The sequence below is a fragment of the Rhagoletis zephyria genome, unplaced genomic scaffold (assembly GCF_001687245.7).
Source record: "Rhagoletis zephyria isolate East Lansing unplaced genomic scaffold, Rhagoletis_zephyria_1.1 Rzeph_scaffold_01224, whole genome shotgun sequence".
NCBI classification, from domain to species: Eukaryota; Metazoa; Arthropoda; class Insecta; order Diptera; family Tephritidae; genus Rhagoletis; species Rhagoletis zephyria.
Genome location: NW_016158308.1, coordinates 95866 through 110984, shown reverse-complemented (window position 1 = coordinate 110984; position 15119 = coordinate 95866).

The window sequence follows — 15119 nt, the reverse complement described above, 5'->3', positions numbered from 1 at the left end:
CTCAATCGGGTACAATTGGGCATTAATTAGTCGCAACTAGTCTCATACGGGTGCTAATGGAGGTCAATTAGTCTCGACTCATCTCTAACGGATACTATTAACGATTTAATGATATGTACGCACTTAGTCAATGAAATTTCATGTGCGGCGTTGGCACACAGAGAGAGTATTCGTCTAACAAAATTGTGCAACCCGGTTCGAATCTCAGCTGGCGCAAATTTTTATTTTTATTTTTTAAAAGTGACTAGTCGCTTTTTATACCCTTTCGGGTATAAAGGTGAACAATTAGTCTCTTCATTTCATAGGACATGCTCGAACAAAATCGATCAGTTCATTCCATATGAAGAGATCAAAAGTGGTATTAGTCGCATGCTCCTTTGCGATTGCTCCCGGAGTCACCCCGGATTAGTCCCATTTTTGCAGGGTATATATCCGTATAAATCGCGTGCTGTGTTGTTGAGGATAGTCAACGTTGATGCTTGACACAATTTGTTGATATCTAGAGACGTTCAGGGTTCGAATTCCGCTGCGGGTAACATGCAAATTAAATGTTTTTTTTTGTTTTTATCTTGATTATTCACTGCACGGATGCTTTTTCCGAACGAACGCGGATATTTCAATATGCGCGTAATTGAACTGAATATTTATCAATATACAGTACTTTCGTTGACGTTTATAGTAAGATAAATTACGTTTCTGAATGATTTTATTATTTTTTTCCCTCAGATGTGATCCACCACACATATGTACATACATTTGCTATGTTTAAATCAGAAAAAAAAATTTTTTTAGAATTCACGATAGGGAATTTATTTTTGACCAACAGTTTGGCTCTTTTCAGCAATACTTGAGGTTTAAAATACTATTTCATTTAGGTCTCTTACTTTTCGATCAATATTTGGGCTTTATAATGCCGTTTAGTTTATGTCCCTACCTGGTTTGGATCGGGAGATATTTGATTTTGTCCATTACATTAAAATTCATATAAAGACTTGCAATTTGATTTTATCAAACATTTTATGAAAAGCGAGTGAGTTTTTTGTGAGGAATTGAATTTATTAAATATTTTTCACACATAAATAAAAATTCAAAAGTATAAACAAATAAATTACTATTTTTTTTTAATAAAATTGGAATTATCTCTGAAAGTATTAGTCCTACTTAATGTGGTATCATAACTTTTTTGTACATCATTAAATTTGAACATATTGAACTTTAATGGACTTGGGCGAGCCTAAGATATTGACCAAATTTTTTATCTTTCGCGTATTCTATATGTATATGTATTGGTAAGGGGGACAAAACATCTCTGCAAAAAAATTATCAGCTGGGGAGCGCTGGAGTCAAATTATCTATTTTGATAGCCGTTTTTTTCTGTTCGTACAAGAAAAAAAGAGTTTCGATATATAAAAGGGGCGTGGCACCTCCCACACAAACGGAATTTTTCATACTGCATACCCTGGAAGTGTTCAGGTTAGAGTACTCAAACGTGGTATGGAGACAAGAATGATATACAATGAATACAAGATTGCGCCAATCGAGCTGAGAGCAACTGGGTGTGACGTCACATTATTATGAGATTGAGAGTGTATAGAATAATTTTGAAGAAGAAGAGGAAAATGCGAACAAGTGGTGCGAAATAGTGATGTAAAACTAGCTTGAATTGTACCTACTCTTCAGCTTCTTAAATTTGAACGTACATTCGGTACCACCACATTATTTCAGGTACATTTTAAACGTAGTAAAAATTGTTTCATGTAAGTCCAAAAGCTTTTATGGTATAGAAGGAAGATGTAGTCCACCAACTATCAAAAATATATGCACATGTAAATACATGTTTACTGTTTAGGTACGTGTATCTACTTTTAGGTAAAATTTTTCGGCTACAAAATTAAAATTTAATATCCATCACTAGCGCGAAAAAATAATAATGTGACGTCAGCGAAAGGGTGGATGCTCACAAATCGAGAAAGAGGGGATTAGCGGTCCTCGGAAGGCGCCATCTTTGTTTCGCTGCATCGTGGTATGGAGGTATTTCATATATAGCAATCGCATACTCATGGAGAAAAGTGGGACTATTTTAAAAGGGGCGCTGTGTGTGTTTGAGGGGGTCTCATCGCCAGGTGGAGATGGAGTCGAGTTATTACTAAAAATTTTATTTATGGTGCAATTAGGCTCATATTCGGGATATCTATTGATTTTTCAGACGTCGTGCAGAGCGGACGTGTTTGTTTCTCTTGCTGGTCAAGTTCACTCAAACTTTTATATACATATGTATATTATAAAGTTTTATTTATGTATACGTGAATAATTTATTAACTGAGACAGTGACTCTTTTGAGGTTTATCAAAACTTTGTAATTAATTATTCATTTAATGTAATGCCTTGCTCTTGCGGCAATAAAGTTGATCGTACTCAACAAGAAAAAATACAGTGCGCGAAGTGCAATGAAATTTTTCACTTGGCTTGTGATGCTGAATTTTTCCTTGCATGGGAATGGAGTTTTTTTGTAAAGGCTGCGCGACTGCACGCCATGACTCAATTCGGAGTCAGAGCTGAGGTGAATAAACTGCTCAGATCTGAGGTGAATAAACTGAGATCTTGTGTAAATACTGTTGTTCAGAGGCTTAGTAGTGCTAATCTATCAATAAACTTAGCTGATGCTGCTAATTACGCTCTCTTGCCTACGTTGCCGATTTCTTCCCCCGGCTGCTCTGCTGACAGTACGGTGTCTCAATCTGCTCCGCCTGTTTCTCTTTGTGACGCTACGCAATCATATGGATGCTAATGTAAACGTCACTACAGTGGAGACTACATACTTATTCTGGTACTAGTACTAAACCATCCCCCACTGGTTGGAAGACTGTTGCTAATAACAAGCGCTTGAAGCTGAAACAACCGCTACTAATCGGAGCTAACAAAAGCAATGAATTAAGTGTCATCCCTAACCAGAAGTGGCTACATGTATCTTCATTTTCGCCCACAGTCACCGCAGCTGAAATTATCAATTATGTTGCTAAACATGCTTGTGTAGACGCTAAATTTCTTACTTGCTATATGTTAGTAAAGAAACGTACTAACATGAATGATCTCAAAAAAGTAAGCTTCAAATTAGGCGTTTCTGAGTGCAGCTATGATAAAGTGATAAATAATGAAAATATATGGCCTGCAAATGTTAAAATACGACACTTTCGCTTTTTTCAAAATGACGATGCACCAGATCTCAAGTAGCACAAAATTTAATGAGAGTTAGTAGTGCTTCCAATTTGAAAGTGTACTTCCAAAACGCTTCCGGCATTCGTACTAAGTGTGAATTATTTCGCAATTTTAGTTCTCAGCTCGACTATGACGTTTTTGTTATTGTTGAGACGTGGTTGAGTTCAGTCTTTAATGATAATGAATTTTTCGACGGTGACCTTTATAATGTCTACCGAAAGGATAGAGACGCTGCGAAAACAGGATGTTTAAGAGGAGGAGGTGTCTTAATTGCGGTTCGTCGCAATCTGCATTCATATTTAGTTGCGCTTGAGAATGATATTTCGCTTCTGGATCAGATCTGTATATGTGTTACTGGCTCGACGTTCTCAGGAAAACATGGGTGCTTGTAGATAATTCCTTGTAGCAGAACGTTTTTTGACGGCAATGATGCTTGGTGGGAGCTGGTCTAATACTTCTCATATGCTTGCGAAAATCTTCGAAGAAGTAGTGTGGGTCCACCGGAGGGTCTCCGTCCGTGAAAAACTCACCCGGGACTCTGAGCGTTGTTCCGTAGAGATACTCTGCGGGTGATGCTTTGAGATCTTCTTTATAGCAAGTCCTTAATCCCAGTAAGACCGTTGGTAGTGCTAGAGTCCATTGAGGAACTTGATGACACATAATTGAACCCTTTAATGTGCGGTGCCATCTTTCAACTAGCCCGTTCGCTGCTGGATGGTATGCTGTGGTTCGGATTCGCTTACCACCACGAGAGCGCTGTAAAAAGTGCGCTTTCAAATTGTGTACCCTGGTCGGTTGTGATCAGTTTGGGACATCCGAACCGTGCAATCCAGTGCGAAAAGAAAACATTAGCCACGGTATTCGCTGTGATGTCCCTGATGGGGATTGCCTCGGGCCATTTAGTGAAGCGGTCGATAATGGTTAAACAGTATTTGAATCCCTAGGATTCTGGCAAGGGCCATGGTCGAACCTTTCGTCTGGGCTAGGAAATGCAGCGGGTTCTGTGTGGACATGTCGGCCTATTTTAGAGCGTTGACAGGGAACGCAGTCGCGAGCCCATTGGGTGATATCCTTATTCATCGATGGCCATACGTATCTCTGTGCGATGATTTTGACAGTAGCTCTGCTAATTATGTAGCGCTGCATAGACCTTACGACGTAGCTGGCATGGCACAAAAGGCCGGATGTTGTTCGTGGATACATCGCAATACACTAGTGTCTGGAGTCTGAGTGACGTCTCATTTCGAATCAAGAGTTGTTGTAGTTCTGTGTCTTCTGCTTGAAGGCGGGACAATTCATCGTGCCGGTAGGTGCATGGTGTCTACTCGCGAAAATGTGTCTGCTACGTTGTTTTCGGATCCACTGATGTATTTAAAGTTGGTCGTAAATTGGCTGATAAAGCTCAACTGTCTGATTTGTCGCGGGAATGACTTGTCAGATTGTTGACGGAACGCGTAGATAAGTGGCTTGTTGTCGGTTCTCACCACGAATTCGCGTCCCTCGACCCAGTAGCGAAAATTTTTGATTGCCTCGTAAATTGCGGTCAGCTCTCTGTCATAAGTGCTGTAATTCTTTTGTGCAGATGACAGCTTTTTCGAAAAGAATCCGAGCGGTTGCCAAACATTATTACGGCTTTGCTCCAAGACTGCACCTACGGCGGTGCTTGATGCGTCGCATGTGATGCGAATCTCCGCCGCGGGAAAAGGATGCGCTAAAAGAGTGGCGGTTGCGAGCTGCTCCTTCCAAAATTCGTTACGTGACGCTTGGACGGAAGCGGCGTTTTTAATATGGCGTCGATAAAAATTTACTGCTCCTATGAATCTTCTTAGCTCCAAGACCGTTTTTGGCTTTGGGAAGTCGTGCAGCGCTTGAACTCTATCCGGCAATGGTGCTGAACCAGATGCTGTTATACGGTATCCCAGAAAGGCGACTGAGGTTGAACCGAATACACATTTGTCCGCGTTAATGCAAAGGCCAAATTTGCTAAGTCGTTGGAACACTAGGCGGAGGTGTTGTTCGTGCTGTTTTTCACCTGCTGATGCTATCAGCAGGTCATCAATATATTCGGAAACGAAGTCGAGGCCTGAGAGGGCTTCATTAATGAAACGTTGAAACGACTGAGCTGCGTTTCGGAGTCCGAACGGCATGCTGAGATATTCGAATAACCCGAATGGGGTAATTACAGCCGTTTTAGGTACATCCTCCTCTGCCACCGGTATGTGGTGAAATGCGCGCCGGAGATCGATCTTGGAGAAGATGTCCTTTCCAGCTAGGATTGTGGTGTAGTCGTGGAGGAGCGAAATTGGATATCGGTCTGGGATGGTTTGCTCATTGAGCCTTCGGTAATCACTGCAAGATCTCCAGTCTCCGTTTTTCTTTATGGCCATGTGCAAGGGGCTGGCCCAAGGGCTGCTGGAAGGCCTTGCATGACCTAGTTCGACCATTAGTTCAAATTCCTCTTTAGCCACCTTTAGACGTTCGGGACACAACTGACGTACGCGTTGTACACATGGTGGTCCAGTGGTGGGAATGAAGTGCTTAATCGAGTGCTTCATAGCCGTGCGGTTTGACGGGTTACCAAGCAGTTCAGGGAACTCCTTTAGGGCCTCTGTAGATTTACCTGCTTCGTTGAGGGCTGTGATGGATGTGATCGGAGCCGTTGCGTAGGAGCCCTTGCTGTGTGCACCGGTGTTGGGGTCAATGATACAACCCCGTCTGAGGTCGACTACTAACCCGTACGTGTGGATTAAGTCTGCACCGATAATTGGATATGGCACGTTAGCCACACAGAATATCCAGCGAATCGGTTGAGGGAGTCCGACGTTAAGGACGACTGCTTTCTCACCATAAGTTTCGATACGGGTACCGTTTGCGGCTTGAAGCAGAAGTTGCGTTGGCGTTAAATTAGTTTTACGTGGGGGTGGAGTCACAGAAATATCCGCGCCTGTGTCGACGAGGTACCTCGTGCCTGATGAGCGGTCGAATATGAATGTTGGCACGTGCTCCGAACCTGCGATGGTAGAAGCAAGTTGCTGGTGCAGAGCTTGTAGATAAACCTGTCGAATTATTCCGCGGCTTTTGTTGCCGGTGAATGTCTAAATCAGATGCGGTTTGGTCAAACTTTTTTGATAGCTTCTCAAACTGATTAGCTAATCTGTCGATTTGTTCTCGTAAAAAATCGTTTGTTGTAGTGGCAGAGTGGGAAATCGGCATAACGCACCGATTGTCCAAATCGCGTTGGATTTCCATCATTTTATTTGCAAGTTCAGCGAGTATACCGTTATCAGTCTCGTTTGTAGAAGCAAGCGTTAGTTGCACCTGCAGCGGTAGTCGCTCCAGCCAAATGGTACGGACGAAAGTGGCGTCAAGTTTGTTACCACCAAGTCTGTAAATCTCCGCAAGTAGTTCCGAAGGACGTCGCCCACCGAGCTCCAAACCCGACAGTAACATTTTGAATCGGCGTTCCTGTGAAATACCATAGTGACTAACAAGAACTTCTTTTAGTGTGGTATACTTATCGGTCGCAGGAGGGTGTGAAGTAATACCCTCGACGACGATGAGTGCGTCTTGGTCAAGGCGGTCGATAACAGCATAGTATTTCGTAGCATCAGAAGTAATTCTCCTGAGTTGGAACTGGGCCTCGATCGCGGCAAACCATAGCTGCACCTGTTGGTTCTAAAAAGGAGGTAGTTCCAATCGCTCGTATCTATCGACGTGCGCAGCAAATTGTAGAGGGTGGGAAGCAGCGGTTGCTTCGTAAAACTCTTCTGTAGGTGCATTTAGTAAGGCAGCACCACTGCCGCTGCCCCCGGCTTCCATATTGCCTGCAACGTCGATTATCTGCTTAACTGAAGGGGTCACCAATTTGTGGGGAATAACAATCCACAAATGATTTTTCTTGCAACGCAAAGAATACTTTTTATTATTTGTTTAAACACTTAGAATTAGTCGCAATTAGTTTTTGCGGATCAGATATAAGTGGCACGTACAAAAGTCTAGAAAATTCTAACCACCAGCGTGGGAAATTTATAAGTTCAAGCTTGCAACCGAAAAAATGAAAAACTTATGAATACATGCATAAAGAGAATAGTAAAAGTCCCATCCAAAGGTAAGTGTTGCCAGATGCTTCGCTGTGTTCCCACAGTTTCTACGGTGGTTCAACACGCTGCTCTCGTTTCGCTTGGTACTGCACTGTTCGGTATAAATATGTTCATACACATCGGAGTGCGCAAATACGTACAAAAGCTACAAAANGGTATAAATATGTTCATACACATCGGAGTGCGCAAATACGTACAAAAGCTGCTATACTGGTTGCTACTGCGCAATGACGAAACGTAAATACTACTTTAGTTGTTCACTTCGCTGGTGAGTTTTTGTGCCGTTTTCCAACACGACGTACGAGTACACAGATGAGCTGCTGTATTCACTGCTGCCGAAATAACGAAACGTGGTCGCTATTGCCCTCGCTCACTTCCCAGGTGGATTTTGTTTTCTCGCACTTATTCGCCTCGAGTGCACAGATGAGCTGCTGTATTCATTGCTAATAAATGTATACGCTATTCACTCACTTCTCTGGTGGATTTTGTGTTTTGCTGCTTTCGAAACCGACGTAAGAGTGCACAGATGAGCTGCTGTTATCGTTGCTGCCCAAATAACTTAACGTAATCGCTCTTGCACACTCCTCTGGTGGATTTTGTTTTCCACTTGAGTTAATTCGCCTCGAGTGCACAGATGAGCTGCTGTATTCGTTCCTGCCGAAATAATTTCAACCGCTGCTCTCTCTTATCGGCTAGGGTTTTCTAGTATACACTTGTTTCGAGAACAGTTTGCCTTCGGCTTTTTTGCAAAAACTTTGTCTTTGGCTTGTTTTTATTTTGCAAGCACTTTGTCTTTCCCCGTTATAACGGCGATGAGTTGAATTTCAATATCGTCGTTTTACCGTACGACCGCTGTGACCGCTGGAGCACCCAATATTTAACGCGTCACTTTTGGGACTTCGCGTATGTACAGTTTATGCAGATTTTTATGCACACTTTGCGACTTACTTACTTGTGCGCAAATACAATTGGTTTTGTCCGCACTTTCGCATGTGTTTATTCATGCGCACATTAGTTTTACTGTCTGCGCAGTTCAGCACTATTTATTTTCCGTTTGGGTTTTCTTTGCACGCAAACGCAATTACATACACTAAACCCATTTTACAACGTTTTTTTTGTTTTTTTTTTTTAATTTCAAACGCGCGCACACATCACGGACGAGCCCCCATTTGTAGGGAAAGACGGTTCGCTTGGTTATTTAAATAAAATCACGTTTATTCGAATGTTCAACTGTACATTAATTTCGACCTACAACTATGCGACAGTTTGGCGACTGTGTTGCGCGCGCTTTGACATAAAATGATAGACTGCCCGGATGGATACCTTGTCTTCTGTTCGTTCGTTAGTTCGTCCTCTGTCTATGCGTTCCTTCGTTCTATCGTTCCTTCGTTCACCTACCTAGTGTTGCCATATACCCCGATATCCCATTCCCACATGTATGTATGTATGTACATTAGACTGCATCACCAAAAAAAGTTGCGGTTTTTCCGCCGGGATTACAAAATTTATTATATTTTAAGACGTCCACCAAAATATTTCGGAAAAATATTAAGATTTAAGCGAGCTGGACCAGTTTGAAAATACCTCCAAAAATGAAGTTTTTATGAACAAAAATAGTTTCTTAAAGAACTTTTTGAAAGAAGTCCTTTCAGATGACAAATTAGATTAAGCTTAAAAAATCTGCATAAAAATATTTAAAAATCTTTTCAACGGAACCGTAAGAATGAGATTTTTGAGGCTGTTTTTTATTTTTTTCAAAGATTGGCTTACGAAAAACTTGAATAACTGGGCCAAAAATGTTCTGATTTAGACTTGTGGGATCTCGGTAGAAAAGTATTTTCACACTGGTTTTATTTCTGGCCAAAAAAAACGTCATTCGTGTCCCATCTTGTTTTTTCGAATACCAACACATCTTAATTCAACTTTGAATGACGTTCGTTCATCCTACCTTTATCCTCCATCCTTTGAATGAGTTTATTAGCAAAGAAATAAAAAGGGTGAGAAAATACCTTTCCATTGACACCTCTTAAGTCTAAATCGGAAGAGTTTATCTTCAGTTTTTCAAGTTTCTCCTATACCAATCATTGAAAAAAGTTAAAAAAACAGCAAAATCTCATCATTACGATTCCGTTCAAATTTTTTTTTTAATTTTTTTTTTAAATATTTGTATGCAAATATTTTAAGCTTAAGCCGTTTTGTCATTTGAGCGGAATTAAAAAAAAAATCTTTAAGAAACTATTTTTATTCATAAAAAACTCCATTTTTGGAGGTTTTTTCAAATCGGTCGAGCTCACTTAAATCTTAATATTTTTCCGAAATATTTTGGGGGACGTCTTAAAATATAATAGATTTTATAATTCCAATGGAAAAATAGTACCGATTTTTTTTTTTATGGGGAGTGATGCAGTCTAATGTACATGTGTATGAAAATTAAATAATTCAAAGTTTCAACAGAAAAAAAGGAACACGAAAAAGTAAAAGGTTGAATAAATACTTTCGTCGACTGTCGAATAATTTGACGGCAAATAGGACACAAAATGCTTGTATTACCATTTAGATTAGTACGCCTACTGTGCTCTGCAAAGCAATCTGTACAAAGTTTAAAATGATTGGCCGAGCTTCTCCTCGGATTGGCGGTGTATGCCTTGATGTCACACATCAAGCTGCTATTCCGCCCTTTACTCATTTTTGTTGTTGGCGAAAATTTTCAGTCGCCTTTTCAGTTAAAACAACCCATCATCCACATCACCGCAGTACTTCCAAGGCGTGGGTACACAGACAACCCCAACTCCTCTGCGTACATTCATATAGAGCATTTAAATAATGTAAGTATATAAACAAATAAATTTTCCGTCGTAATGGCGGGGGGGGGGGGGCGGTCCGCGTTGGCGTTCTCGGGCGACGCGAAACGGCGCGGCGCTCATTCCGCGACCGTCCGCGTTTGCCCGCCACCACTGAAAAACCTAATACGCTGAGAACAAATATGCGCATCGCATTGAAGGCAAAAACAACAGTAACTATTCACCTTTAATTTCCAATAATTTGCTTATCAGTCATTGGCAAAAATTCCGTTCGATTTTATGCGTATACTGCAGAAGGGAATTTAACGCAGAACTACACTGTATGCAAGAATAGAGAGAAATTCGTTTAAAATACGTTCCATTTTATGCAAATGTATGGCTGTATACATAATTGGAATGTTTCAGTAAAATAAAGAAGAGAAGAGAAAATACCACTCACGGGCTTTATTTCCTTTTTTATGAAATAAATCAAGCGGCCGTTATTATATTATATGTACATCCAAAACCCCCAGTTTTAAATAAAAACTAACTAATATGGTAACATTGAACTAAATGTTTGTTTTCCTTTATTGTACGAAGAAACTGAAATTAACAAGTTTCAATGCATATATTTAACACTTATGTATGTATGTATGTACATGTGTATGAAAATTAAATAATTCAAAGTTTCAACAAAAAAAGGAACATTAAAAAGTATAAAGTTATATAAATACTTTCGCAAATTGTCTAATAATTTTACCGCAAATTGGACACAAAATGCTTGTATTACCATTTAGATTAGTACGCCTACTGTGCTCTGCAAAGCAATCTGTGCAAAGCTTAAAATTATTGGTCGAGCTTCTCGTCCGATTGCCGGTGTGTGCTTTGATGTCACACAAACCACTCGACCACGGCTGATTTTTATTTTTCTGCCCTTTACTAATTTTTGTTGTTTCCGAAAATTTGCAGTCGCCTTCTCAGTTAAAACAACCCGTGCGCCATCCACATCACCACAGTATTTTTGCGGCGTGGGTACATAAGCAACCACAACTCTTTATCGTACATTCATATAGAGCATTTTAATAATGTAAGTATATAAAAAATAAATTTTCCGTCGTAATGGCGAGGGGGAGGGGGGGAAGCAAACCTCTTGGCGCTCATCCGCGGCGGTCCGCGTTTGCGTACCACCACTGAAAAATCTAAGACACTGAGAACAAATATGCGGATCGCATTGAAAGCTAAAACCCAGTAACAATTTACCTTTAATTTCCAATTACGCGCTTATCGGTTATTGGCAAAAATACCGTTAAATTTTATGCGTATACTGCAGAAGGGAATTTAACGCGGAACTACACTGTATGCAAAAATAGAGAGCAATTCGTTTAAAATACGTTCCATTTTAGGCAAATGTATGCCTGTATACATAATTGGAATGTTTCAGTAAAATAAAGCCAGAGAAAATACTACTCACGGGCTTTATATCTTTTTTATGAAATAAATAAAGCTGGCGTTATTTCCTTTCCTTTCCTTTGGGCGGCCATTATTGCTCTTTCGCAAAGGAAATAAAGCCCGCGGGCTTTATTGACTTTTGTTGGTGGGCGCTATTTTCCCTTCGAAATGGAAATAATGCCCATGGGCTTTATTTCTCTTTTTTTTGGGAAATAAGGCCGATGGGCGTTATTTCCCTGGGCCTTATTGCACTTCACAATTGCGCTCCTTGATAACACATGTAAATTATGTAAATTGGATTCCTGTAGAACAACGATACTCACCCATTTTGAAATTTCCACCAACTATACTACACAGTTTCAAGGACAGACTCACCATCGAAGCGGACCTTTCCCTGTAGGGAAAACACGAACTAGTGAACCAAATTTTTGGTTCAGTACTAGTTCTTTTTCGCCAAAAACGAACCAGTCCGATAGTAAATAGTCCCGAACCAGTCCAAAAGCAGTGAAATGTGGTACTTTCACTAAACTATTTTATTTCAAATTTTAAAAGCAGGGAAGGTAATCATTATGAGTAAAATAACTTAAAGCAGCATTTAATCATTATTTTATGAATTATTATTGTTTTAGTTTTTCCCTCAAACGGAAATAATTATTATTTGATTTTTATTTTTGGCATTACAAATAATGATTATTTTATGATTTTTATTTTTTCGCGCAGAGATTATCATTAATTTTGAGTTTTATTTTTCCACTTAAAAATAATGATAATTTATAAAATTGAAAAGGCCATACAGACGCAACCTACTGAAATTTTGACCTGAAAAGTTTGGGTCTTATTACGCTTATAAGAGTGCGGCTACCTCAAAAGGATACGTCGGTAATCACGCTGGTATAGTTTTTGAGTTGCTTAATAATCATTATACTTAGGACAATTGAGAAAGGCAATGCAGTTGCAGAAAAGAGGTTAAAAAAAGTGTCAAAATAGTTACCACTTTCTCACTAAATTTATTTAAAAATGCAAGCCACCAGAGCTACCTTTGTTTTAAGAAAAGACAAATTAATTTTTGTTTTATGCAATCCAGCACAGCTACCTTAATACAGTCAGTCAATAAAGTTTAGGTACAACGAATTTTTTACAATACGGGCAACTATTTTTTAAATATTTTAGTTTTCGGCCATTTTTTATAAAATCCCCAAAAATCAGAGTTCCAAACCTTGTGCAAAATTTAAGAAAATTCTACAAAATTTCATTAAAATAATTCACTTTCTATTTGCGCTCTCTAGAAAAAGTTGAGTTTGCAGTTTTTTAGCCCATTCAATTTTAGTATAATGAAGTGCAAGTATGAGGAAGCTAGGACTTACCAAACAACAACAAAAACTTGCTAAATATCAATGGTAAGTCCTAGCTGCCTCAAACTTGCACTTTGTTATACTAAAATTGAATGGGCTAAAAAACTGCGTACTTAACTTTTTTCTAAAGAGTGTAAAATGCAATATTTGGATGGAAATTTGCGGAGTTTTCTTTAATTTTGCATAAGGTTTGGAACTCTGACTTTTGGGGTTTTTGGTGTAGAACTAACCATATTTTTATAAAAAATTAGGGAAAAATTAAATATTTAAACAATAGTTGCCGGTATTGTAAAAACTTCGATGTACCTAAACTTTATTGACTGCCTGTATATCTTATTTACTTAAAAAACAATATGCTTAAATTTAGACAAGTAAGACAAAGTGAACTAATATTTTTACTTTTAAGCAGAACGCACTTTTGTTTTTTACTTACTACTTAAGTTTAATACTACTACTACTACTAATGTGGTTTATAAATTTTTAATAAATGCGTTTAAACATTTGTGATGGTATTGTCCTTCCTTCAACCGATCATATTTAATATAAAAGGGAAATGTTTCGACAAACCTGATTAGAAATGTAGATCTAAGGTGACGAATTTATAACAGGTTGGGAACTATAAAAAATGGATGCAGATCGAACAAGATCTCATCTGTCGATTTANAAAACGAACTAGATCTTATCTGTCGAATTTAGAACTGGTTCGGAACTAGAGCCAAAGGGATGCAACGGGGGACAATTGACACTTCCTAGGACATCGCAATGTTAAATTCGCCAGTCGCTAGCATGCAAAAGAGAATTAACGCGTACTAGTCATGGTTCCAAACGCACTAGAACCGAACCAGTTCCGCACTAGTTCGTTTCCCTACAGGGTTGTTGCCGCCAGGAAGTGAAGAGGCAAAAGTTCTTCGAATTGATTTCGTTATTCGATTAACCGTGCTATGGAACGCCAGATCATTGGGAAATTCTAAGAACTTCTTCGCGGACATAACACTTTCGTTAGGTTATTTAAGACGGCCTTGGAAGTATGCCTTCCCACGACCACCAAACCATAATATTGCAGATAAATTCTGAACGTGAATTGTTGGTGAAAATGCTGGACCAAAATGTTTCAATAAAATAAATTAATTTTAGGCCAGGTCTTCTAGTGAACCATATTTTTGCAACAGGCAATATAAATTCTAAAAAAGCGGTCTTTCGGCCCACTCTAATGTACATACCTATGGGCGTTTCCATAAAAATGTAAACCGAAAGTGCAAATACATAAATGAGTTCAAACGGCATTATAACTTAAAATTTCGTATTCAGATGGCGGAAAAAGGTTATGAAAATGGGAAACGGCGCACCGCGGCGGAGAGAAGAACTGATAAATTAAATAAAAAATTAAATTATATACGGGCAATTCTCTATTAGTTGGAACATTCGCATGACTCGCCAGTTTTTATACGGACACATAATTTTAGCTGATTTATTAACAAAAATCAGGTTACATATGGTGTGTAGATTATGTAAATGAAAACGGACCACTATGTGGACATATGTACCATTTTATAGCCAAATATGCATATAATTCAGAAATAAAATTGGGAAATTTTCACAAATAAAAGTGTGACTGTCCAATTATTTTGGGGGTTAAACTACGTGTCAGTAAGTGACGGGCCTACACCTTATTTTAACACCCAAAATTTTTTGATTTTTGACAATGAGGTGTCAAATGAAAGAGCTTGGGCTGTAGATGCTAGGTCTTACCCTTGATTTCTGTCAATTTATGTTCTAAATTTTTTTTTATGAAAAAAATGCGGAGCACCCTCAACAAAAAAAAAAAATACCAAAGTCAACGGTAAGTCCAGGACACTAAAGATTTGCACTTTGCTTGCTAAAATTTGATGGGCTATGGGATCAGTTATACTTTCATAAAAAAATAATAAACATTAAAAAAACTAAAGAAAAATAATAAAAACTTACTCAAATATCGCGTCCCAATTTTTATTTGGTTCACTGTATGTGTATCTCGGTAACCGATTTATCACTTTGTGCCAAACTCAGTGCAATTATTGACCTTGGCATAAAAAGCTATATGTTGAAAATTTTCGAAATCGGACTAATATTACGCCCACCTTCCACTTAAAAAAAAAGCGTAAAAACGTTAAAAACGTATGGTGCATTGCTTTATAATGTTACACTACGTTGGATTTTGTATTCTAGCAGCTGAAGGAACGTAT